The sequence below is a fragment of the Macrobrachium rosenbergii genome, chromosome 16 (assembly GCF_040412425.1).
Source record: "Macrobrachium rosenbergii isolate ZJJX-2024 chromosome 16, ASM4041242v1, whole genome shotgun sequence".
In the NCBI taxonomy this organism is placed as follows: domain Eukaryota; kingdom Metazoa; phylum Arthropoda; class Malacostraca; order Decapoda; family Palaemonidae; genus Macrobrachium; species Macrobrachium rosenbergii.
The window spans coordinates 41,893,910-41,920,061 of record NC_089756.1 but is presented as its reverse complement, the minus strand read 5'-3'; the positions used below and the strand labels follow the sequence as shown (position 1 = coordinate 41,920,061).

Sequence of the window (26,152 nt, the reverse complement as noted above, 5' to 3'; positions counted from 1 at the left end):
GAATTCTGTTTTTGAAAAAGGATCGAGTGCTAACGCCATATTCGCTTTAATGTCTTAATGCATGACATTCTCCCTCTCTGCTGAATGGACTAAAACCGGTCTTTTATACTACATGGAACTGTAATTAAACTGTACCCTAACCAAACCATACAGGCCAATGTAGGTTAATTAATGTTTAACATCATTCAAAGAGGGGAGCGGGATTCTGAGCTACCCTATTACTTATGATAATAATAAAATTAAAGGTAACTTACGCTGTCTAAATGGCACAAAGCCTACATATACAAAAGTAAGCATAATTTCTCATAATAGTTCACAAGATAGTGATAATAAATTAAATTAGTGTACACATTATATATATATATATATATATATATATATATATATATATATATATATATATATATATATATATATATAATTTCCTTCCAGAACCGGTGCTTATACCCGGTTTCCATGGTGCTAAGCGAACGAGTGATAAATCACCCTAGCCACAAAGTTGGTACCCACTTGTAAACCTGGGTCAGTGAGGATATTGGGTTACACTTCTGTCTCAAGGGAAGAACGCTGCCATCACCGAGGTTCGAACCGCGGATCTTCCGATTGGCAGATCGCCGCTCTAACTGCTGTATGTATATATATATATATATATATATATATATATATATATATATATATATATATATATATATATATATATATAATATATATATATATATATATATATATATATATATATATATATATATATATATATATATATATATATATATATATATATATAGCTGTATCTCTTTACAGGCGGAAACTCAAAACAAATAACACAACAACAACTACCACATTCATAATTCATCTGCTGCATTACTGCTTAAACCCAGTGCAGAAAACCTCCACAACATTAGCCGCGTCGTATAAATACACAGAAGGCTCATGAGAAACATGCTGAACGCCCCTTAACACAATGCACCATATGCTTCTTATCTTACACGCATTCCTACGTTTCCTTGATATTAACGCCATTCCTTTCCAGTATCCCTTCCACCTATTTATGTAGCATTATCTAGGACTTCCTTTCCCCCTTCCCCCTTACAAATTTCACACCCCAAATGGCTTTCTGAGATACCTTGTGGGCTGACAGATAGAAGAGTAGAATAGAAGGTCAGGAACAAAGTAGACTGAAAAGGACATGTATAAAATAGAAGGTCAGGAACAAAGTAGAGTGAAAAGGACATGTATAAAATAGAAGGTCAGGAACAAAGTAGAGTGAAAAGGACATGTATAAAATACAAGGTCAGGAACAAAGTAGAGTGAAAAGGACATGTATAAAATAGAAGGTCAGGAACTAAGTAGAGTGAAAAGGACATGTATACAAAAGAAGGTCAGGAACAAAGTAGAGTGAAAAGGACATGTATAAAATAGAAGGTCAGGAACAAAGTAGAGTGACAAGGACATGTATAAAACAGAAGGTCAGGAACTAAGGACATATGAAAAGGACATGTATACAAAAGAAGGTCAGGGAACAAAGTAGAGTGAAAAGGACATGTATAAAACAGAAGGTCAGGAACAAAGTAGAGTGACAAGGACATGTATAAAATAGAAGGTCAGGAACTAAGTAGAGTGAAAAGGACATGTATACAAAAGAAGGTCAGGAACAAAGTAGAGTGAAAAGGACATGTATAAAATAGAAGGTCAGGAACTAAGTAGAGTGAAAAGGACATGTATACAAAAGAAGGTCAGGAACAAAGTAGAGTGAAAAGGACATGTATAAAATAGAAGGTCAGGAACAAAGTAGAGTGACAAGGACATGTATAAAACAGAAGGTCAGGAACTAAGTAGGAACTAGTGAAAAGGACATGTATACAAAGAAGGTCAGGAACAAAGTAGAGTGAAAAGGACATGTATAAAACAGAAGGTCAGGAACAAAGTAGAGTGACAAGGACATGTATAAAACAGAAGGTCAGGAACTAAGTAGAGTGAAAAGGACATGTATACAAAAGAAGGTCAGGAACAAAGTAGAGTGAAAAGGACATGTATAGACTAGGTCAGGAACAAAGTAGACTGAAAAGGACATGTATAAAATAGAAGGTCAGGAGCAAAGTAGAGTGAAAAGGACATGTATAAAATAGAAGGTCAGGAACAAAGTAGAGTGAAAAGGACATGTATACAAAGAAGGTCAGGAACAAAGTAGACTGAAAAGGACATGTATAAAATAGAAGGTCAGGAGCAAAGTAGAATGTATAAAATGAAGGTCAGGAACAAAGTAGGAGTGAAAAAGGACATGTATAAAATAGAAGGTCAGGAACAAAGTAGAGTGAAAAGGACATGTATAAAATAGGAGGTCAGGAACAAAGTAGAGTGACAAGGACATGTATAAAACAGGTCAGGAACTAAGTAGAGTGAAAAGGACATGTATACAAAAGAAGGTCAGGAACAAAGTAGAGTGAAAAGGACATGTATAGAATAGGTCAGGAACAAAGTAGACTGAAAAGGAGATGTATAAAATAGAAGGTCAGGAGCAAAGTAGAGTGAAAAGGACATGTATAAAATAGAAGGTCAGGAACAAAGTAGAGTGAAAAGGACATGTATACAATAGAAGGTCAGGAACTAAGTAGAGTGAAAAGGACATGTATACAAAAGAAGGTCAGGAACAAAGAAGAGTGAAAAGGACATGTATAAAATAGAAGGTCAGGAACAAAGTAGAGTGAAAAGGACATGTATAAAATAGAAGGTCAGGAACAAAGTAGACTGAAAAGGACATGTATAAAATAGAAGGTCAGGAACAAAGTAGAGTGACAAGGACATGTATAAAATAGAAGGTCAGGAACAAAGTAGAGTGAAAAGGACATGTATAAAACAAAGCAGAGTGAAAAGGACATGTATAAAATAGGTCAGGAACTAAGTAGAATGAAAAGGACATGTATAAAACAAAGTAGAGTGAAAAGGACATGTATAAAATAGAAGGTCAGGAACAAAGTAGAGTGACAAGGACATGTATAAAATAGAAGGTCAGGGACAAAGTAGAGTGAAAAAGGACATGTATAAAATAGAAGGTCAGGAACAAAGTAGAGTGAAAAAAGGACATGTATAAAATAGAAGGTCAGGAACAAAGTAGAGTGAAAAGGACATGTATAAAATAGAAGGTCAGGAACTAAGTAGAGTGAAAAGGACATGTATACAAAAGAAGGTCAGGAACAAAGTAGAGTGAAAAGGACATGTATAGAACAGGTCAGGAACAAAGTAGACTGAAAAGGACATGTATAAAATAGAAGGTCAGGAACAAAGTAGAGTGACAAGGACATGTATAAAATAGAAGGTCAGGAACAAAGTAGAGTGACAAGGACATGTATAAAATAGAAGGTCAGGAACAAAGTAGAGTGAAAAGGACATGTATAAAATAGAAGGTCAGGAACAAAGTAGAGTGAAAAGGACATGTATAAAATAGAAGGTCAGGAACTAAGTAGAGTGAAAAGGACATGTATAGAATAGAAAGTCAGGAACTAAGTAGAGTGAAAAGGACATGTATAGAATAGGTCAGGAACAAAGTAGAGTGAAAAGGACATGTATAGAATAGGTCAGGAACAAAGTAGAGTGAAAAGGACATGTATAAAATAGAAGGTCAGGAACAAAGTAGAGTGAAAAGGACATGTATAAAATAGAAGGTCAGGAACTAAGTAGAGTGAAAAGGGACATGTATACAAAGAAGGTCAGGAACAAAGTAGAGTGAAAAGGACATGTAAGAACAGGTCAGGAACAAAGTAGACTGAAAAGGACATCTATAAAATAGAAGGTCAGGAACAAAGTAGAGTGAAAAGGACATGTATAAAATAGAAGGTCAGGAACAAAGTAGATTGAAAAGGACATGTATAAAACAGAAGGTCAGGAACAAAGTAGAGTGAAAAGGACATGTATAAAATAGAAGGTCAGGAACTAAGTAGAGTTAAAAGGACATGTATAGAATAGAAGGTCAGGAACTAAGTAGAGTGAAAAGGACATGTATAGAATAGGTCAGGAACAAAGTAGAGTGAAAAGGACATGTATAAAATAGAAGGTCAGGAACTAAGTAGAGTGAAAAGGACATGTATAAAATAGAAGGTCAGGAACTAAGTAGTGAAAAGGACATGTATACAAAGAAGGTCAGGAACTAAGTGAAAAGGACATGTATAAAATAGAAGGTCAGGAACAAAGTAGAGTGAAAAGGACATGTATAAAATAGAAGGTCAGGAACTAAGTAGAGTGAAAAGGACATGTATACAAAAGAAGGTCAGGAACTAAGTAGAGTGAAAAGGACATGTATACAAAAGAAGGTCAGGAACAAAGTAGAGTGAAAAGGACATGTATAAAATAGAAGGTCAGGAACAAAGTAGAGTGACAAGGACATGTATAAAACAGAGGGTCAGGAACTAAGTAGAGTGAAAAGGACATGTATACAATAGAAGGTCAGGAACAAAGTAGAGTGACAAGGACATGTATAAAATAGAAGGTCAGGAACAAAGTAGAGTGAAAAGGACATGTATAAAATAGAAGGTCAGGGACAAAGTAGAGTGAAAAGGACATGTATAAAATAGAAGGTCAGGAACAAAGTAGAGTGAAAAGGACATGTATAAAATAAAAGGTCAGGAACTAAGTAGAGTGAAAAGGACATGTATACAAAAGAAGGTCAGGAACTAAGTAGAGTGAAAAGGACATGTATAAAATAGAAGGTCAGGAACTAAGTAGAGTGAAAAGGACATGTATACAAAAAGAAGGTCAGGAACTAAGTAAAGTGAAAAGGACATGTATACAAAGAAAGTCAGGAACAAAGTAGAAATTGAAAAGACATGTATAAAATAGAAGGTCAGGAACAAAGTAGAGTGTCAAGGACATGTATAAAACAGAAGGTCAGGAACTAAGAAGAGTGAAAAGGACATGTATAAAATAGAAGGTCAGGAACAAAGTAGAGTGAAAAGGACATGTATGAAATAGAAGGTCAGGAACAAAGTAGACTGAAAAGGACATGTATAAAATAGAAGGTCAGGAACAAAGTAGAGTGAAAAGGACATGTATAAAAACAGAAGGTCAGGAACAAAGTAGAGTGAAAAGGACATGTATACAAAAGAAGGTCAGAACAAAGTGAGTGAAAGGACATGTAAAAAAACAAAGTAGATTAGAAAAGGACATGTATAAAATAGAAGGTCAGGAACTAAGTAAAGTTAAAAGGACATGTATACAAAAGAAGGTCAGGAACAAAGAAGAGTGAAAAGGACATGTACAAAATAGAAGGTCAGGAACAAAGTAGAGTGAAAAGGACATGTATAAAATAGAAGGTCAGGAACAAAGTAGAGTGAAAAGAACATGTATAAAATAGAAGGTCAGGAACAAAGTAGAGTGAAAAGTACATGTATAAAATAGAAGGTCAGGAAGAAAGTAGAGTGAAAAGGACATGTATACAAAAGAAGGTCACGAACAAAGAAGAGTGAAAAGGACATGTATAAAATAGAAGGTCAGGAACAAAGTAGAGTGAAAAGGACATGTATAAAATAGAAGGTCAGGAACAAAGTAGAGTGAAAAGGACATGTATAAAATAGAAGGTCAGGAACAAAGTAGAGTGACAAGGACATGTATAAAATAGAAGGTCAGGAACAAAGTAGAGTGAAAAGGACATGTATACAAAAGAAGGTCAGGAACAAAGTAGAGTGAAAAGGACATGTATAGAACAGAAGGTCAGGAACAAAGTAGACTGAAAAAGACATGTATAAAATAGGTCAAGAACAAAGTAGAGTGAAAAGGACATCTATAAAATAGAAGGTCAGGAACAAAGTTGAGTGAAAAGGAAATGTATAAAATAGAAGGTCAGGAACTAAGTAGAGTGAAAAGGACATGTATAGAATAGAAGGTCAGGAACTAAGTAGAGTGAAAAGGACATCTATAAAATAGAAGGTCAGGAACAAAGTAGAGTGAAAAGGACATGTACAAAATAGAAGGTCAGGAACAAAGTAGAGTGAAAAGGACATGTATAATATAGAAGGCCAGGAACTAAGTAGAGTGAAAAGGACATGTATACAAAAGAGGTCAGGAACTAAGTAGAGTGAAAAGGACATGTATAAAATAGAAGGTTAGAGTGAAAAGGACATGTATAAAATAGAAGGTCAGGAACTAAGTAGAGTGAAAAGGACATGTGCATAGAAAAGAAGGTCAGAATTAAGTAGAGTGAAAAGGACATGTATAAAATAGAAGGTCAGGAACAAAGTAGAGTGAAAAGCACATGTATAAAATAGGTCAGGAACAAAGTAAAGTGAAAAGGACATGTATACAACAGAAGGTCAGGAACAAAGTAGAGTGAAAAGGACATGTATAAAATAGAAGGTCAGGAACAAGTAGAGTGAAAAGGACATCTATAAAATAGAAGGTCAGGAACAAAGTAGAGTGAAAAGGACATGTATAAAATAGAAGGTCAGGAACTAAGTAGAGTGAAAAGGACATGTATACAAAAGAAGGTCAGGAACAAAGTAGAGTGAAAAGGACATGTATAAAATAGAAGGTCAGGAACAAAGTAGACTGAAAAGGACATGTATAAAATAGAAGGTCAGGAACAAAGTAGAGTGAAAAGGACATGTATAAAATAGAAGGTCAGGAACAAAGTAGAGTCAAAAGGACATGTATAAAATAGAAGGTCAGGAACTAAGTAGAGTGAAAAGGACATGTATACAAAAGAAGGTCAGGAACAAAGTAGACTGAAAAGGACATGTATAAAATAGAAGGTCAGGAACAAAGTAGACTGAAAAGGACATGTAAAAATAGAAGGTCAGGAACAAAGTAGAGTGAAAAAGGACATGTATAAAATAGAAGGTCAGGAACTAAGTAGAGTGAAAAGGACATGAGGAACTAAGAAAGTGAAAAATACATGTATAGATAGGTCAGGAACAAAGTAGAGTGACAAGGACATGTATAAAATAGAAGGTCAGGAACTAAGTAGAGTGAAAAGGACATATATAAAATAGAAAGTCAGGAACAAAGTAGAGTGAAAAAGACACGTACAGAGTATGAAACGCACAGCAAAAGGCTGGAAAGTAAAGTAATTAGCAGTGCTCGTGCATTAAAGATTACTGATATGATAAGAGAGTCGAAATTGAGATGGTATGGGCATGTGGTAAGAATGAGTGAGGAGGATGGAGTGAAGAGGGCTTGGGCGGAACCTGCTGTGGGTAGAAAGTCAAGAGGAAGGGAAAGAAGTAGATGGGGGTGATCAAGTGAAGGAGGGTTTGGAGAAGAGGGGTATAGGGGAGGAAGATGCTTTCGAAAGGAATAGTTGGAGATGGGGTGTCAAGGCAACCGACCCTTTAACAAAGGGATACCGATGAAGATGAAGACAACAAGGATTAATAAATAATCTTCACCAACGCCGTGACTGAAGGTAATGAATATAACGCAGATGTTAACGATTAATTGTCTTTTTCCTCTTTTTTTTTTCCTGTCTCTACAGAAGTTGTTTCTTCAAAAGAAAACTGTCAATAAAATGTCTGTAAAAAATAACTCTGGGCTATTACCTAGAACTGAACGAAAACTGGAAAAAAGACGTACCTCCCTTCGCTTTTAATTACAGATAGTTTCTCGGAAATTTTCAAGAGTTGCTGGAGGCCCCTTTCATATCCGCTCTCTACAGTGACGGAGCAGTAGCCCTGACTGGAGAAAACTTTCAAGCAGAGAGGACGATGTTACTCCGTATTCATTTGTGTAAGTGGGGCAGAGCCGTAGTCTGTATCTGCAAACTGCTTCCACTGAGAAACGAACCTGTCAAAGAACTTAGTTTAATTATTATCCCGAATTTTAATATTCTCATTTCACTAAACTAGCATCTACATACTCATGAGCATTATACTGTAATTACCTTTCCTTTAATGTTATTAATCAGTTTATAATCAAAATTGTCATCTTGATATCCAATTTTATCAAAACTTCATCTTGATACAGAATTTTATCAAAACTGTCATCTTGATATTCAATTTTATCAAAATTGTCATCATGACATCAATATTATCAAAATTGGCATCTTGATATCCAATTTTATCAAAATTGTCATCTTGATATCCAATTTTATCAAAATTGTCATCTTGATATCCAATTTCATCAAAATTGTCATCTTGATATCCAATTTTATCATAAGAAAAATAACAATAGTAGTAGTGGTGAAGAAATCCACAATGGTGAAAACGTAAATACATATTAGAAATATATATACAAAACGAGAGCTTTCGAGAACCTGCTGGTAGTAGTAGTAGCAATTTATATAATTCTATTCACCACCATCACCATCATTATAATCATCGTCAGAAAACGAAACTCACATCAATATATTTTCCACCCGAGTAGATTTCTGGAAACATATTCTATAAATACCTCTATCACACAAACATTTCCTCTTTCCTGCTCTCTAATTTCACAACTCTATAACACCCAGCGTCGATAACCATGATAAGTAACGCTAGTCTACCGAAACCAATCAATCAGTAGCACGCTCGGCACCACTTATAACTTAGCAACAGTGGAAGACAATAAAGGCGCCATTGAATAACTTATGTCGGCCATTTATCCTTAATTCTGAAAAGAAACGGGCCTCTATTGTCCAACTGAATAAAGCTGCTGCCAAAGAAGTTTTGAGAGAGAGAGAGAGAGAGAGAGAGAGAGAGAGAGAGAGAGAGAGAGAGAGAGAGAGAGAGAGAGGACTTGAAATTTTTTGGGTAAGTTACAGATTAAGTATATCAACGAGAATGGGGAACTAATGTTGCCAGCATACCAAATTACAAAACCTGTCTGGACAGAGAAATGTTTTTTTTTTTAATTCGACATCACAATGGGCAAACAGATCTGAAAACGCATTTAAAAAATACTGACACAAGTTTTAAACCATCTTGAAAAAAAATATGTGTGTTTCAGGTGAGAAAATCAAACGTTTTGTACGTAAACACGTATAGCATCACATTACCAACACTGATTCTAAAAGAAAAAGAAAAACAATAAATTAAAATACCAAATGACAATATTTTCTTAATCATCTCTTCCAAACATACGACTGTCCTGGATCGTAAATATGATAAGCCCAAGGGCTAAGTGACTGAGCCTCTCTCTGACTCTTTGGAACCTTCACTGTGTAGAAAACTTCATGAAAATAACCTCCCGCCAGGCCCTGGGTGCTCAAGAAATCTGTTCCCGAGTGCCACTTGTCTTGGGCTTACGGAGGTTGCAGAGAGAGAGAGAGAGAGAGAGAGAGAGAGAGAGAGAGAGAGAGAGAGAGAGAGAGAGAGAGAGAGAGGAAACTCGGCAATGTTAAGCCACAGCGTCGCATATATACATACCATCAACATGCTGCTTCCACGAGCGATCCTTACCCGAAACTCAGGTTTATTGCCTCTCCCAGGCTTTCGCAAGTCCATCGAACTTCGCTCTCTATTCGAGCCTCTCTTTACTACCTCGAGTCAGCACATCCAAAGCCTCAGTTTTAAAGTTTTCTCGCCTGGGTCATACAGCCTGGCGTTTCCCCGGAAAGGAAATTATTTCTCCATTTTATCTCTTGAACATCAAGGGTAAGTTAAAATAGTACAGCAAGGATATCATTTGATTTTTTCACATTTCTTTCCTAGATTCTGTATCTCTAGTTTATTAAGAGCAAGCATTAAAATTCTGAATATTTACGATAGTAAGATGTGGGTTTAACAAAAGTTGATTCTGAACTCTAAATAGGCATTGAAGTCTGCACTAAGAATTTTAATCCCTCGGCAGAAAGTTCTTAAGACAGTCATATATTTGTATAATCATGGATTCTGACTCGACTGATCCGTGTCCGTGACTGTATCTATGCTTAGGGGACACAAGTTGGAAGCTTTCAGTATTGAAGTTCTCCAGATATTCCAGCAAACAGCTGGCATGACAGTTCTCCAGATATTCCAGCAAACAGCTGGCATGACAGTTCTCCAGATATTCCAGCAAACAGATGGCATGACAATTCTGATAACTGAGGGCAGACCACGAGCTGCTTCATAAATTTCTACGCGCTTGACATTTGGGCTGGTAAGATTTTATAATAAAACCGATACACTCGTGAATCTTTACAAGCTGACATTTATGTAAATGCTAACTTTCAAAGTACACAGACTTCAGGTGCTTTCGATGGAGTTTTGACCATATAAGGTGTTACAGTTCTAAAGCTGACTGATCTTTCTATATGTGGCCCTTGTTTGGATATGGGTTTAGCAAATCAGTAGTTTCTAGTTTCCAAGAGTGCCATGCTTTCCCACCGTTTATTTATTAAATTTTTATTTATTTATTCCGTTATTTATTTGTTTTTGTGACCTGGGCTGTATTTTCTTACACGAAAGGAGTGCGGTTCTTAATTTATAGTGAGACGGTGGCGGAGGTACTCTCCAATTCAGTGGTTTGATGACAGAACATCTCCCATTTAATTTTGAAGCTACGGGAAACCTAACATGAAAACTTACTAAAATCTTGTAAAAAATGCGTCGAAGTTTCTTCGGCGCAATTGAGTATTCTGTATAATCAAGGCCACCGAGACAGATCTATCTTTCGGTGGTCTCGTTATAATGCTGTATGAGCCGCGACCCATGAAACTTTAACCAAGGCCTTGTGGTGGCCTATCCTCTATCCTTGCCAGAAGCACGATTATGGATAACTTTAACCTTAAAATAAAAAAAAAAAACTATCGAGGCTAGAGGGCTGCAATTTGGTATGTTTGATGACTGGAGGGTGGATGATCAACAAACCAATTTGCAGCCCTCTAGGCTCAGTAGTTTTTAAGATCTGAGGGCGGACAGAAAAAAGTCCTGACAGAATAAAGTGCGGACGGACAGACAAAGCCGGCACAATAGTTTTCTTTTACAGAAAACTCATAATATTTTGGAACGTCCATTAAACATGCAAGTTTCTCTACTGGAAATTTCTTAGAGTGTAAGAATAGTCTTAATGCACAGCCACAATGGAATGACTTTCTGGAAAAAGACTCGTCAACTCATCTGTGAGGCTGATCTTACTCGCAATGTGTCTTCCTCATCAGCTCTTTTAAAACCATAATGGAATGCATTTAGCTTGATTTCCTCCTCGCCCAAGGGGGAATTTAAACTTGGCTTTGAAGACAAAGAAAACTTTTTCCTATATGAACTCTTTAAGACTGTAATGAATGAGTAAAAAGAGAAAGTATTCACTTTCTTAAACTTCTCAACAAGTGGTTTCTGGAGGATATTGCACAAGTATGAATTTGAACCATGAATAATCAAGCGCCCCCCTCTCTCTCTCTCTCTCTCTCTCTCTCTCTCTCTCTCTCTCTCTCTCTCTCTCTCTCTCTGTGTGTGGGGATTGCGCGTGGACCATTTTGTGTTACATGCTTCTCAGGACCAAGAACCTGTGCAGGAATACGACCAGCTGAATCTATAACAACTCAATTCTATCTGTGTATGTGTATACATACATGGTTTCAGTTGCACAAAAAAATTAGTATGTAAGTTATTCACTAAAATCTAAGTCAGCCTGAAAAAAATTACTATTTTTGGTGTAAAAAGTAAATTTTGATTATGAATGTACATATTTATCACCAAAACTGATGAAAAAATCAAACCGCCATTATTCTAAGACACCACGTTTGAGCAATCTTTTGAAAGATATCTCCAGTAAATTTCCTATCGGAAGCACATCTCCCAAGCCACATACTGCTTACGTATCTTGGAAATACGCCGATATCAGGGACTGGGCTATTTGGCTCTAGTTCTTTCAAACGTTCACTGACGATAAAGTTTATGGAAATCACCTCCAACTAGATCGAGAGCGATAAAGAAATCTGCTCGCAAGTTCCCCTCGTCTCGGGTTTCCCGAGACCGTACACAGAGAAAGGAAACTCGGCAATGATAAGTCACAGCTTCGTATAAATTTGTGTCATCATATTTACGATCCTTGTGCGACGGGCCATAATCGACCGTGCCAGAAACTGGCGTTCATCTTCCGTAGATTTTCTCGACAGATGTGGTTTCCCCATTGGAAGTTGTTCTCTATTCAGCATGGCGTGTCTTGTAGAAGGAAATCACATCTCGATGTAATCTCATGAATATATAAGGAAAGTTGAGGAAGCATAGCACGACTCGCGGGATATGACTATGCGCACCCGATATCTGATAGGCGACCAGCAACGACACAAGGATCCGATTTTTTTTTTTTTACAAATTCTGCTTTAAAACTGATATTCCTTATTGGGATTCTATACGTTTTGATAATTTTTAATGATAATAAGATGTAGATTAATATATAAATGTTACCTCGGACTCGAAACAGGCTCTTGTCACCAACGCGTCCCAAATTATTTGCCTATTAACAGTGTGGTGGTTTTTATTCCAGAGCAAATCCCGTTCATCACAAGTAATTGTTGAAAGCAAAAAGCTCGCGAATTTACTTCCTCCATGCTGCGATGACGCCACGGATAGGGAACCAAGACTTGAATATTCCGGTGTGTTTCTTAACATAATTTCGTCACTTTCGTCAAACTGCACTTCAGCGAACGGAGGCAGGTTCTGGTTTGCCGGTCACTTAACACTGATAAACCTCCACGGTAGGACTGAATCTAAGGCAATACGATTGATCAGTGATCCCACTCTTTCCATACGTGCTCCCGTACCTTTCCGAAATGAGGGAGGTGGTGGTTTCTCTCTGATGCTTTTTCGATTCGTGTTCAGTTGGTGCTAAATGTCTCAGATGGCCCTGTAACATCCGTCAGGCCACCTCTTCCCACATTTGCTCTGTGGAAATTCGTATTACTTCTTGTCTTCTACTGCCAAGTTTTGGAATTCTTTTCCATCGTTGTTAAGCCTAATCGTTCTTCCTTTTTCACCCTTTCTTGCTTCCCTTGGGCCCAGGGTAGCAAGGGGGGTCAAATTCTACGTCCCATTACCCTTTACACACACATACGATAAATAAATAATAAATAAATATTAGAAGGCTTAAAGCCCCTGGAGCTAAGACCCCACATAAATTTTAAGCTTCTGGTACTGCAGGTACTGTAGTAACAGGAGGGCGTAAGGATAATAACTGCAAGTTGTAGTAATATTTCCAAGCAATTTAAGAAGTGAAGCTCTGGACGGTTAAAGCCTCCCCCTAAAAATTGTAGACTCAGGTTACTGGATTTGAAAGCCACCATTCCCGAAAAAACAGGTGGTGAATTCTGCGAAGCCGCCTTTCAAATGAAGTTAAGATTTAGGTTCTCTGGGTGAAATTTCTTTCTCAATTATTTTGACAAAAACAATGTATGGCTCATATTTCAATGATTTAAGAAAATGGATTCTTCTCTGTGCGAAAATACTTCGAGGGTCGGGATAGTTAATTTGATGATAAAATTTAAATACTTCTGGACAGCAAAGAAGTCTCCCTGTTTTGTAAAATCAAGAGGGCGTGAGTTCAGCTGTTACCTTTCATGTGAACGCAGAATGCGAATCTTGAATTTTTTAGTGACGCAGTGGTGGCATTGCACCAATTTCAGTTCTCTGAGGCTATGACGTCTTCCCTTTAAATCACGAGCTACTGAGAAATGAGAATTAAAAATAAATCCCAAAAAACATCGCATAAACGTCCATTAAGAACGCAAGCATCTCTATTGTGAATTTCCTCTGCGTTTCTGAATACAAAAGCACAATGCAGCGGCACGGTGGCCTCTTGGGGGGGTGGGGGGGTGGGGGGGGGAAGCCCTCACATCAACTCGGGGAAGGGTGATCTTACTCAGAATGTTCCTTTCTTAAGAGTCTTCTGAAAACCGCAATGGAACGCATTCATCCTGACTTCTTCTTCACAGAAGATTCTGATGACAAATGACAATTTTTTTCCTCAAGTGGAGAGACTTGAAGTTGCAAGGACGAGAATTGTTGAAAAAAAAATCCATTAGTTTTCGAAAACTTTCTTAACGGGACGTACAGAAGTTCTTGCATCGTTATCAGTTGAAATAAGAAATATCTTAATACTAGATAAATAATCTCTCTCTCTCTCTCTCTCTCTCTCTAAAGGGCGCCTTCTCTCCTACTCTCTCTCTCTCTGAGGGCGCGTTCTCTCCTAAAGCATGTTTAAATGAAAGATTTCATTTAGCTAAATACTTAAACTACGTAGCCATCTTATCAGCAAATACATACATCTAACTCAATACCTTGCTCCCATGTATGAATTAATGCAGAAAAACGAAAATAAACAAAAATTCATTTTTGTTTCTAAAAGATGTATACATAATGAAAGCACAGAATAACGTGTTTATTTACCTCCAGTTCATGTGTGTAGGCAAACACACGCATAGACGCCAAGAAGCGTGAGTTTCATAATTCGCTCGATCAGCAACTTCTGCATGAATGAAAATGAATAAGCACGCCTCAATCGATACGGAAGCGCGAGCGCGCGCTCAGCGAAGTGCGGGATGAAGCAGCTTCAATGACATCTCTCAATGAAGCGTGAAGCATCACGTACCGAGTCCATGTGACGAAGATCATAGGCCAACTGTTGCCTGTGATCTCATTAATGCGGGAGCAATACGGGAGATAATTAGGTCCCGAAGCCCTTGAAACATTTCAAGGACGAATGGGAGGGAGAGGGGACGGGGCGGGGGGGATGATGACCTACTTCTGATATATCATTTCTCTGCGCACACATACGGATTCCCGTGTTACTTGTTGCAAAGGCATAATGGTAATGGATTGTACTGAGAGAGAGAGAGAGAGAGAGAGAGAGAGAGAGAGAGAGAGAGAGAGAGAGAGTAATCTCTTTATCATCCAAATCTTCGTCATGAATCATGATTCCACTTTTCCTCTGACCACAGAATGCTAGTGCTGGATCCTTGTGCCTTCAAGAATCAAACGGCAACTAAGATATTGCAAGATCTTCTAGGAGTCTGTATTGCATCTCAATCTTTAACCCAATGAAGTAACGCACTTTCTTATAACGAAAAACAAAGTCATGAACAATTTGAGATTCGTGATTTTAAGATGTCTGCTCTTCTTCTCGTTATCCAAACAGAAATGAAATGGTGCAGGCATATTAAACACAATTCATCGATCTTGCAACTACACATCATACTGACAGTCACAAACAGATTGTATTCATGAAATTTCTGACGGGCATTAGTAGCTGCTGGAAAACCCACTGATCTAATTAAAAATCTTCGAAAACCCCAAATACGGTTCCTTAAAGAGATTCTCTCTTACAGCCACGTTCCTTTAATGCCGTACGTTTCCCCCTTTCTGCTGAATGGACTGAAACCAGTCCTTTATTCTACATGACAGGTTTATTACTGGTATTTTTCACACGCAGGAAAGGATGTTCCTCTTTACTTATCTGACATGGAAAATCTGTAGAAAGGAAATTGTGGCGCCTGTATTCATTCCCAATCAAATTTGGTGTTCCTTTCATATTTTGAGGACGAATAAGTAGGTGTGTAAAACTGTAATTAAATTCTCTCCCGCAAGCCATACAGGACGATGTACATTAATTCTGGTTCACCAACATTTATAAAAGGATAAGCGAATTCAGAGCCGCCCTTACACTAATAATAATAATAATAATAACAATGAAAATGAAATTAAGTTTATTTAGTTAAATGGCAGAAGCCTGTAATCAGAGGTTCCCATACTCGCAATACATAACATTTAGTATTTTTATGATTATCTTCATATATAACTATTTATCGAAGTTCCTTCCTTTATTTCATTACCATGATATTTTTGCATGGATTCATGACTTTCAATTTCCATGCATTATATAATTTTATAATATACCTTTAAAGCTTATATTTATTAGTACAAATTATGAATTCAACTACATATGACTCAACTGGTCGAATTGCTTACGGGACTTTTCCAGAAGTTCTGTTCAAGGATTAGCCAATCATACGTATACCATACCGGCCAATAAGTCCTGTTCAAAGATTACCTAATCACACACCCTACCTACCAACATGATTATTACTGAGAATGAATTTCGAACTGGAACCCATGAAAACCACAATCGGAAGTATGACCTTGATTGAATGTGCAAGCACATCTTTTACACTTTTCCTTGTCTCGGCCAAAAGCGCTTTTCTCTGTCCAAGTTCTAAAGCCAGACATTGAGCAAAAGGTTTCGACATATTGCAGTGTCTTTTAGTTATAATTTGCCAATTCACCTGGTCTTCCCCTCTTACGTTCTGAACCGTGTTCATTGTTCTGTAATTATGCTCCATTCTTTATGGTCTTTAGACTTTCGTCACTTCTGCAATGACGTCTCCAAACCAGCATTTATCGGGTAATGCGCTCAAGCGCCAATTCCGTCTTCTTCACTCAATTATCCCCAAGAACCCTCTCCCCTCTCTCTCTCTCTCTCTCTCTCTCTCTCTCTCTCTCTCTCTCTCTCTCTCTCTCTCTCTCTCAAGTTCTAAAGCACAAGCTCATTCGCAATCCAATCCCTCCCACTTCATTTCTTAATAGCTTTCAAGATTGCATTTCTGATATCTGATACAATGCAAAATAATTATATTCTTCACGGCGCTATTATAATTTTGATTAGTCTTGTTCATATGAGAAGGGTACTGAATGGATGCATTTTCCACGTGAATATATATATATATATATATATATATATATATATATATATATATATATATATATGTATATATATATGTATATATATGTGTGTGTGTATGTATGTATATATATGTATGTATAAAATTTCCGTTTTCTCCAGTAACGATAGTAGGTATGGGCAGCAGACAGCATGCCCCTGGTCACGTGACGATTTTCACACCACACATTGGCGCGCATGAGAGAAGGGTCAGTTCTTATGGCCTCAGAAGAACTCGTCTGCCATTAATAATGTCCCCACACCCCTCCCCCAGGAGGGTTCACAACCCTTCACTGGGGTAATATATTTGTATCTCAAGTTATCAGTAATTTATACAACAGTAACCTCCAAGGAGTACCGCTTAGTAACACCTCGGCAACAGACATAAATAAATTGGCGGATCTTACATATGTGGTTGTCGTTAGCCTCAATAGAAATAAAAAGAGGCTCCTCTAGGGACTCTTCTGCCTTGGGATATATATATTTGTTCTTCCAAGGGCAGCAATATCCAGGTGGTGCTATCTAGGACCACCGGAGAAGACCAAAGCAGCCAATTTCAACGGACTGAAATGAGATTGTCCACAAAGTTATGAAAACATTTTGCACAGAGGGTTCTGGATATCCACTTCAACAGTTAAATGCGAATAATGAAAGTTTTATCCCACCTTTCTATGGAGTCACCCATGGTAGTGATACACACACACATATATATATATATATATATATATATATATATATATATATATATATATATATATATATATATATATATATATATATATATATATATATATATATATATGAAATCATCATGGAAAATCCCACAGAGTACCCACTCATGGGATGTAAAGAGAAAATAACAGGACTCGAGCATGTAACCCTACTGACCAAACTTAGGCTTGACGGCAGGAGAGGCGCCGGTTTCTGGAGATTCACAAAGCTCAGGGTCACTAAAGAGTAGCACTGTGTCAAGATGGTCAAAATCTTTTTCTATAAAGCATGTATAAGTCAGTGGTATACAACAGCCATTTGATTTCACCGCTCCCAGTACATGGTATATCAAGTTCAAGGGAATGGTGTTTTAATTAAATGTCATTTGCAGGGTTGCGTGTGAAAATGCATATATATGTAAAATAGCAATGATAGCAAGGCAAATGCAATGAAGAGAAAGCCAAAAATTAATGGCGATTTTACAGGCACTGAAAGAATGGCCGACTCACTGCAAGGAGTCTATACAAGACTGACAGATAACATCTGACCATCCAATAACTGAGGTTAGAAAACGAGCAATTACGTGCACCTATGGAAGGTGCAGCTGAAACTCGTCACATGATTCCGACTGCATTCATGCATATAAATACATTCACAAGTGGTTGGAATATGATCAAACTTAGCATTTTGGGCAAAACGAACGAGAACCCCAACCCCCACCCCCGTCACAAAATTTCACGGAAATCTATAAACAAAAATATCATATATCTGACAGACACGCCACTGAATACATAACTTACTCCCAATTTAGTTGGCGAAAGCAATATATAGCACACAAATGTTGAAAATTAGGACATCCCTGTCACTATGAATGTTGCTTCTTTAAAAAATAGTAAAGTTTAACGTTTCCTGCATTTTCAATAAACAATAAAAATGAAACTGGAAAAATAGCGTACCTGTCCTTCTTCTTTAATCACAAACGCTTCTTTGATTTTAAAGAGCCGATGGACGCCTTTGTAATACCAACATTCCTAAGTCACGTAGCAGTCCTAATTACAAAAAAAAACCTCCCAGTAAAGAGTACGCATTCCTCAGTATTCTTTTGCGTAATTAAGACAGAGCCGTAGTCTAGAGCTGTGAAGTGTTGCTTCCAAGCACAACTGAACCTGTCAAAGAAAATACTGTTATTATTGTCCTAACTGATACATAACAGGCATCTACATAATGGACAGCAATATAAAATTTAGGCCTAAGGCCAAACGCTGGGACCGACGAGGTCATTCAGCGCTGAAAAGGAAATTGAGAGTATAAAGGTTTGAAAGGTGTAACAGAAGGAAAACCTCGCAGTTGCGCTATGAAACAACTGTTAGGAGTAGGTGGAAAGTAAGATGGAAGAAAGATAATATGAATGGAGGTATGGTAAAAGGAATGAAAGGGGTTGCAGCTAGGGGCCGAATGGAGGCTGCAAAGAATCTTACGCAATGCCTAGATTGTACTGTGAGAGATTGACGGCACTAATCCCTACCGGAGGCATCATAATAATAGTAATAATATTAACAATTATTATTATAACTAATAACCCCATCCAAATACACGTATGCCTATGTATCTAAAACAAACTATGGAAATAATTACCTCCCAAATAACAGCTCCTTTTTTCCTGCCCTCTTCAGTTTCCCAACCCTCCGACCCACGACACCACTTATAACTTGGCCGTAGGTTGTAGGACAATAAAGGCGGCGTGTTTAATAACTTGCTTGAAAGTTTTATCCCCAATTATGAAGAGAAATTGGCTCCATTGTTCGTCTAATTGAAGCTACTGGCAAGGAACTTCGGAGAGAGAGAGAGAGAGAGAGAGAGAGAAGAGGGGTGAGGGACTTGAAAATATCTTAGTGAGGTAAGGATTAAGTTTATCAAGAAAAAGAAGGAGAGAGAGAGAGAGAGAGAGAGAGAGAGAGAGAGAGAGAGAGAGAGAGAGAGTTAAAAAAAACATGTTCGTGAAATTAATGTTTGATGATGTAAGAGAGAGGGAGATAGGCATTGCTCAGTTCACTTACAGTAATATACGTAAACATTCATCAATAAGTGCGCGTACGTACGAACACATCTGTACAACACACACACACACAGAGAGAGAGAGAGAGAGAGAGAGAGAGAGAGAGAGAGAGAGAGAGAGAGAGAGAGAGAGAGAGAGAGAGAGAGAGGTAAGATAACTAATCTTTAAACAAATTAATCAAATTTCAAAATCTGAACTAAAATCATAGCATCACACTTTCACAGCAAAGTTATCTTAATAAAATCATAGCTTTCAAACATGATTTTAAAGATATAATCATTAATTATAAGCAACTCACGCCTTAAAATTACTTTGAGACACGAAACCACCTTGTTAAAATTCTAGACACAAGGCTTCTTCACGGCGCCTTGGCATTTATTACTGAACAAACTGAACGAAAAAGTTCAGTTTGTTCAGTAACAGTTCAAAAAGTTTGAAATTGAATGAGGAAGTTAAATAAATATACATACTGCAGTCATCGAAGAAACATAGTAACGTTTATTTCCAATTTACCAGAAGAGAGAGAGAGAGAGAGAGAGAGAGAGAGAGAGAGAGAGAGAGAGAGAGAGAGAGAGAGAGTGATGATAAAATCTGGTTATATCTGCTCGGCTGGTTCCGGGAAATTTAGTGTCCATCAGCACCGCTATTTATTAGGCGATAAAATTTGCGCTTGTCTCTCGAGTAATATTGCCATCTAAACGGAAAAATAACATTCACAGTTTTTGCCGGGAATACGTGACGTACTTATTTGCCTTATTTAGTATTTTTTCTATTTTCTCTCGATTTCCAGTTATCATAAATCCGTGAATCTCAAACGAAAGTGTAGACTGCGTCTTTTTGTAACTATAAGTATCTGTCCCCTAAGATTTATAAGCAAACAGTAAAATTGTTTAATATTTCTTATTTGTTTGCAAACTCATTTCTACTTATGTATACCAGAAGTCAGATACCGAAGTATAGCTTTCTTGCACCTAGAGGTCAAACATGCACCATAGTATGCTGAGCACCCAAGCCACTCTCCACCCACATGAAACCTGGGTAAGCAAGGCAATGGCTGCTGATGATTCAACAGACAAGACCGTTTCACCTCCACAAAGCCCACTCTAGCCCACACAGACAGGAAAATTATTTCCCAAGAGTTGTCATGAACTAAAGACCACCACAGTGGAAAGTCACAGGCGAAACCACAGAGTGAATGGGCGTTTTAGGTATGAAAGTTCTGGTGTTCTATTACTGTTATTCACTCTACACATTAAACTCTAATAAAATGTATCAAAATAAATCTGAAACCTATTACGGCATATAAAGGAGTGTTTTGTAGGGAACGTCGATTACGCTGCTTCCCGGAGAACATTCGTGTTTAAGAAACGTTAAACAGAGATACACACTGTATAATCACGTATATATAGATACATATACCAAGTACACACATCTGTCTATAAAACATACCTAATTTTGTACTAGGAAACCAAAGTACGGTAAATAAGTTTTCAGTACATACATTTAAAAGGGCACAAATTACACACTGCTGTTTACACAATACACCTGCTTACGTAACAGAAGAACCATAATAAACAAGACTTTCCCATTCCAAGGACTCCCTTCATGCAAAAGCCATTTCTTAAAGCACTGATTTCTACCTTTGAATCCTTGGTTCATCAAACGAAAATTCGACCGAAAGGGGAATGGATTCAACCACACAGAAATCATTAGAAGGTAACAAAGACATTGTAGGGTCCGCTCATATTGGGCCGTTTATGAAACGAGCAACAGTTTCTTAAGAACTTCAATGACTGGTCCCTGTACAATGGCCCTGCAGTTCAAAAGCAATCTAATATCGTCGTTATCACAGGAAGAAATAAGTATTCTTTTGAATATCTCAACACAGGTGAAACAATGCTAGGTGCTATTTTTGCTGTTTTTTTTTTTTTATCATCCAGAAGATAACTTGCATGGAAACTAGCAAAACGCAAATGGAGATGCTGTGGTTCATAATGCATATATTAATAATATATTTAACACATCATAAATTGGACTTACAGCAGATGTGAACACACGCATTTATATATTTTGGTTTCTGAACCCATTAGTACGTAAAGAGCTAAATAACGTCTTCATACACAAATCTATTGAGAGAGAGAGAGAGAGAGAGAGAGAGAGAGAGACAGAGAGAGAGTATGTGGTGATAAAATCTGGTTATATCTGCTCGGCTGGTTCCGGGAAATTTAGTGTCCATCAGCACCGCTATTTATTAGGCGATAAAATTTGCGCTTGTCTCTCGAGTAATATTGCCATCTAAACGGAAAAATAACATTCACAGTTTTTGCCGGGGAATACGTGACGTACTTATTTGCCTTATTTAGTATTTTTTCTATTTTCTCTCGATTTCCAGTTATCATAAATCCGTGAATCTCAAACGAAAGTGTAGACTGCGTCTTTTTGTAACTATAAGTATCTGTCCCCTCAGATTTATAAGCAAACAGTAAAATTGTTTAATATTTCTTATTTGTTTGCAAACTCATTTCTACTTATGTATACCAGAAGTCAGATACCGAAGTATAGCTTTCTTGCACCTAGAGGTCAAACATGCACCATAGGTATGCTGAGCACCCAAGCCACTCTCCACCCACATGAAACCTGGGTAAGCAAGGCAATGGCTGCTGATGATTCAACAGACAAGACCGTTTCACCTCCACAAAGCCCACTCTAGCCCACACAGACAGGAAAATTATTTCCCAAGAGTTGTCATGAACTAAAGACCACCACAGTGGAAAGTCACAGGCGAAACCACAGAGTGAATGGGCGTTTTAGGTATGAAAGTTCTGGTGTTCTATTACTGTTATTCACTCTACACATTAAACTCTAATAAAATGTATCAAAATAAATCTGAAACCTATTACGGCATATAAAGGAGTGTTTTGTAGGGAACGTCGATTACGCTGCTTCCCGAGAACATTCGTGTTTAAGAAACGTTAAACAGAGATACACACTGTATAATCACGTATATATAGATACATATACCAAGTACACACATCTGTCTATAAAACATACCTAATTTTGTACTAGGGAAACCAAAGTACGGTAAATAAGTTTTCAGTACATACATTTAAAAGGGCACAAATTACACACTGCTGTTTACACAATACACCTGCTTACGTAACAGAAGAACCATAATAAACAAGACTTTCCCATTCCAAGGACTCCCTTCATGCAAAAGCCATTTCTTAAAGCACTGATTTCTACCTTTGAATCCTTGGTTCATCAAACGAAAATTCGACCGAAAGGGGAATGGATTCAACCACACAGAAATCATTAGAAGGTAACAAAGACATTGTAGGGTCCGCTCATATTGGGCCGTTTATGAAACGAGCAACAGTTTCTTAAGAACTTCAATGACTGGTCCCTGTACAATGGCCCTGCAGTTCAAAAGCAATCTAATATCGTCGTTATCACGGGAAGAAATAAGTATTCTTTGAATATCTCAACACAGGTGAAACAATGCTAGGTGCTATTTTGCTGTTTTTTTTATCATCCAGAAGATAACTTGCATGGAAACTAGCAAAACGCAAATGGAGACGCTGTGGTTCATAATGCATATATTAATAATATATTTAACACATCATAAATTGGACTTACAGCAGATGTGAACACACGCATTTATATATTTTGGTTTCTGAACCCATTAGTACGTAAAGAGCTAAATAACGTCTTCATACACAAATCTATTGAGAGAGAGAGAGAGAGAGAGAGAGAGAGAGAGAGAGAGAGAGAGAGAGAGAGAGAGAGTATGTGGTGATAAAATCTGGTTATATCTGCTCGGCTGGTTCCGGGAAATTTAGTGTCCATCAGCACCGCTATTTATTAGGCGATAAAATTTGCGCTTGTCTCTCGAGTAATATTGCCATCTAAACGGAAAAATAACATTCACAGTTTTTGCCGGGGAATACGTGACGTACTTATTTGCCTTATTTAGTATTTTTTCTATTTTCTCTCGATTTCCAGTTATCATAAATCCGTGAATCTCAAACGAAAGTGTAGACTGCGTCTTTTTGTAACTATAAGTATCTGTCCCCTAAGATTTATAAGCAAACAGTAAAATTGTTTAATATTTCTTATTTGTTTGCAAACTCATTTCTACTTATGTATACCAGAAGTCAGATACCGAAGTATAGCTTTCTTGCACCTAGAGGTCAAACATGCACCATAGGTATGCTGAGCACCCAAACCAACCCACATGAAACCTGGGTAAGCAAGGCAATGGCTGCTGATGATTCAACAGACAAGACCGTTTCACCTCCACAAAGCCCACTCTAGCCCACACAGACAGGAAAATTATTTCCCAAGAGTTGTCATGAACTAAAGACCACCACAGTGGAAAGTCACAGGCGAAACCACAGAGTGAATGGGCGTTTTAGGTATGAAAGTTCTGGTGTTCTATTACTGTTATTCACTCTACATTAAACTCTAATAAAATGTATCAAAATAAATCTGAAACCTATTACGGCATATAAAGGAGTGTTTTGTAGGGAACGTCGATTACGCTGCTTCCCGAGAACATTCGTGTTTAAGAAACGTTAAACAGAGATACACACTGTATAATCACGTATATATAGATACATATACCAAGTACACACATCTGTCTATAAAACATACCTAATTTTGTACTAGGGAAACCAAAGTACGGTAAATAAGTTTTCAGTACATACATTTAAAAGGGCACAAATTACACACTGCTGTTTACAATACACCTACTTACGTAACAGAAGAACCATAATAAACAAGACTTTCCCATTCCAAGGACTCCTTCATGCAAAAGCCATTTCTTAAAGCACTGATTTCTACCTTTGAATCCTTGGTTCATCAAACGAAAATTCGACCGAAAGGGAATGGACTCAACCACACAGAAATCATTAGAAGGTAACAAAGACATTGTAGGGTCCGCTCATATTGGGCCGTTTATGAAACGAGCAACAGTTTCTTAAGAACTTCAATGACTGGTCCCTGTACAATGGCCCTGCAGTTCAAAAGCAATCTAATATCGTCGTTATCACGGGAAGAAATAAGTATTCTTTTGAATATCTCAACACAGGTGAAACAATGCTAGGTGCTATTTTTGCTGTTTTTTTTATCATCCAGAAGATAACTTGCATGGAAACTAGCAAACGCAAATGGAGACGCTGTGGTTCATAATGCATATATTAATAATATATTTAACACATCATAAATTGGACTTACAGCAGATGTGAACACACGCATTTATATATTTTGGTTTCTGAACCCATTAGTACGTAAAGAGCTAAATAACGTCTTCATACACAAATCTATTGAGAGAAGAGAGAGAGAGAGAGAGAGAGAGAGAGAGAGAGAGAGAGAGAGAGAGAGAGAGAGAGAGTATGTGGTGATAAAATCTGGTTATATCTGCTCGGCTGGTTCCGGGAAATTTAGTGTCCATCAGCACCGCTATTTATTAGGCGATAAAATTTGCGCTTGTCTCTCGAGTAATATTGCCATCTAAACGGAAAAATAACATTCACAGTTTTTGCCGGGAATACGTGACGTACTTATTTGCCTTATTTAGTATTTTTCTATTTTCTCTCGATTTCCAGTTATCATAAATCCGTGAATCTCAAACGAAAGTGTAGACTGCGTCTTTGTAACTATAAGTATCTGTCCCCTAAGATTTATAAGCAAACAGTAAAATTGTTTAATATTTCTTATTTGTTTGCAAACTCATTTCTACTTATGTATACCAGAAGTCAGATACCAAGTATAGCTTTCTTGCACCTAGAGGTCAAACATGCACCATAGGTATGCTGAGCACCCAAGCCACTCCACCCACATGAAACCTGGGTAAGCAAGGCAATGGCTGCTGATGATTCAACAGACAAGACCGTTTCACCTCCACAAAGCCCACTCTAGCCCACACAGACAGGAAAATTATTTCCCAAGAGTTGTCATGAACTAAAGACCACCCACAGTGGAAAGTCACAGGCGAAACCACAGAGTGAATGGGCGTTTTAGGTATGAAAGTTCTGGTGTTCTATTACTGTTATTCACTCTACACATTAAACTCTAATAAAATGTATCAAAATAAATCTGAAACCTATTACGGCATATAAAGGAGTGTTTTGTAGGGAACGTCGATTACGCTGCTTCCGAGAACATTCGTGTTTAAGAAACGTTAAACAGAGATACACACTGTATAATCACGTATATATAGATACATATACCAAGTACACACATCTGTCTATAAAACATACCTAATTTTGTACTAGGAAACCAAAGTACGGTAAATAAGTTTTCAGTACATACATTTAAAAGGGCACAAATTACACACTGCTGTTTACACAATACACCTGCTTACGTAACAGAAGAACCATAATAAACAAGACTTTCCCATTCCAAGGACTCCTTCATGCAAAAGCCATTTCTTAAAGCACTGATTTCTACCTTTGAATCCTTGGTTCATCAAACGAAAATTCGACCGAAAGGGGGAATGGATTCAACCACACAGAAATCATTAGAAGGTAACAAAGACATTGTAGGGTCCGCTCATATTGGGCCGTTTATGAAACGAGCAACAGTTTCTTAAGAACTTCAATGACTGGTCCCTGTACAATGGCCCTGCAGTTCAAAAGCAATCTAATATCGTCGTTATCACGGGAAGAAATAAGTATTCTTTTGAATATCTCAACACAGGTGAAACAATGCTAGGTGCTATTTTTGCTGTTTTTTTTTATCATCCAGAAGATAACTTGCATGGAAACTAGCAAAACGCAAATGGAGACGCTG

The 26,152-nt window shown here is 37.5% G+C and overlaps 1 long non-coding RNA gene across 2 annotated transcripts in view; it reads right to left on the bottom strand.

Moving 5' to 3' along the window:
- LOC136847030 (uncharacterized) overlaps window positions 1–26,152 on the bottom strand; it is a 114,480-nt gene that overhangs the window by 32,430 nt on the left and 55,898 nt on the right. For both annotated transcript variants that reach the window (XR_010855591.1, XR_010855590.1), the window contains exons 2-3: window positions 18,261–18,470; window positions 7,558–7,767 (exon numbers count right to left, since the gene is read on the bottom strand). This is a non-coding gene — a long non-coding RNA (uncharacterized lncRNA). The remainder of the gene's footprint in view (window positions 1–7,557; window positions 7,768–18,260; window positions 18,471–26,152) is intronic.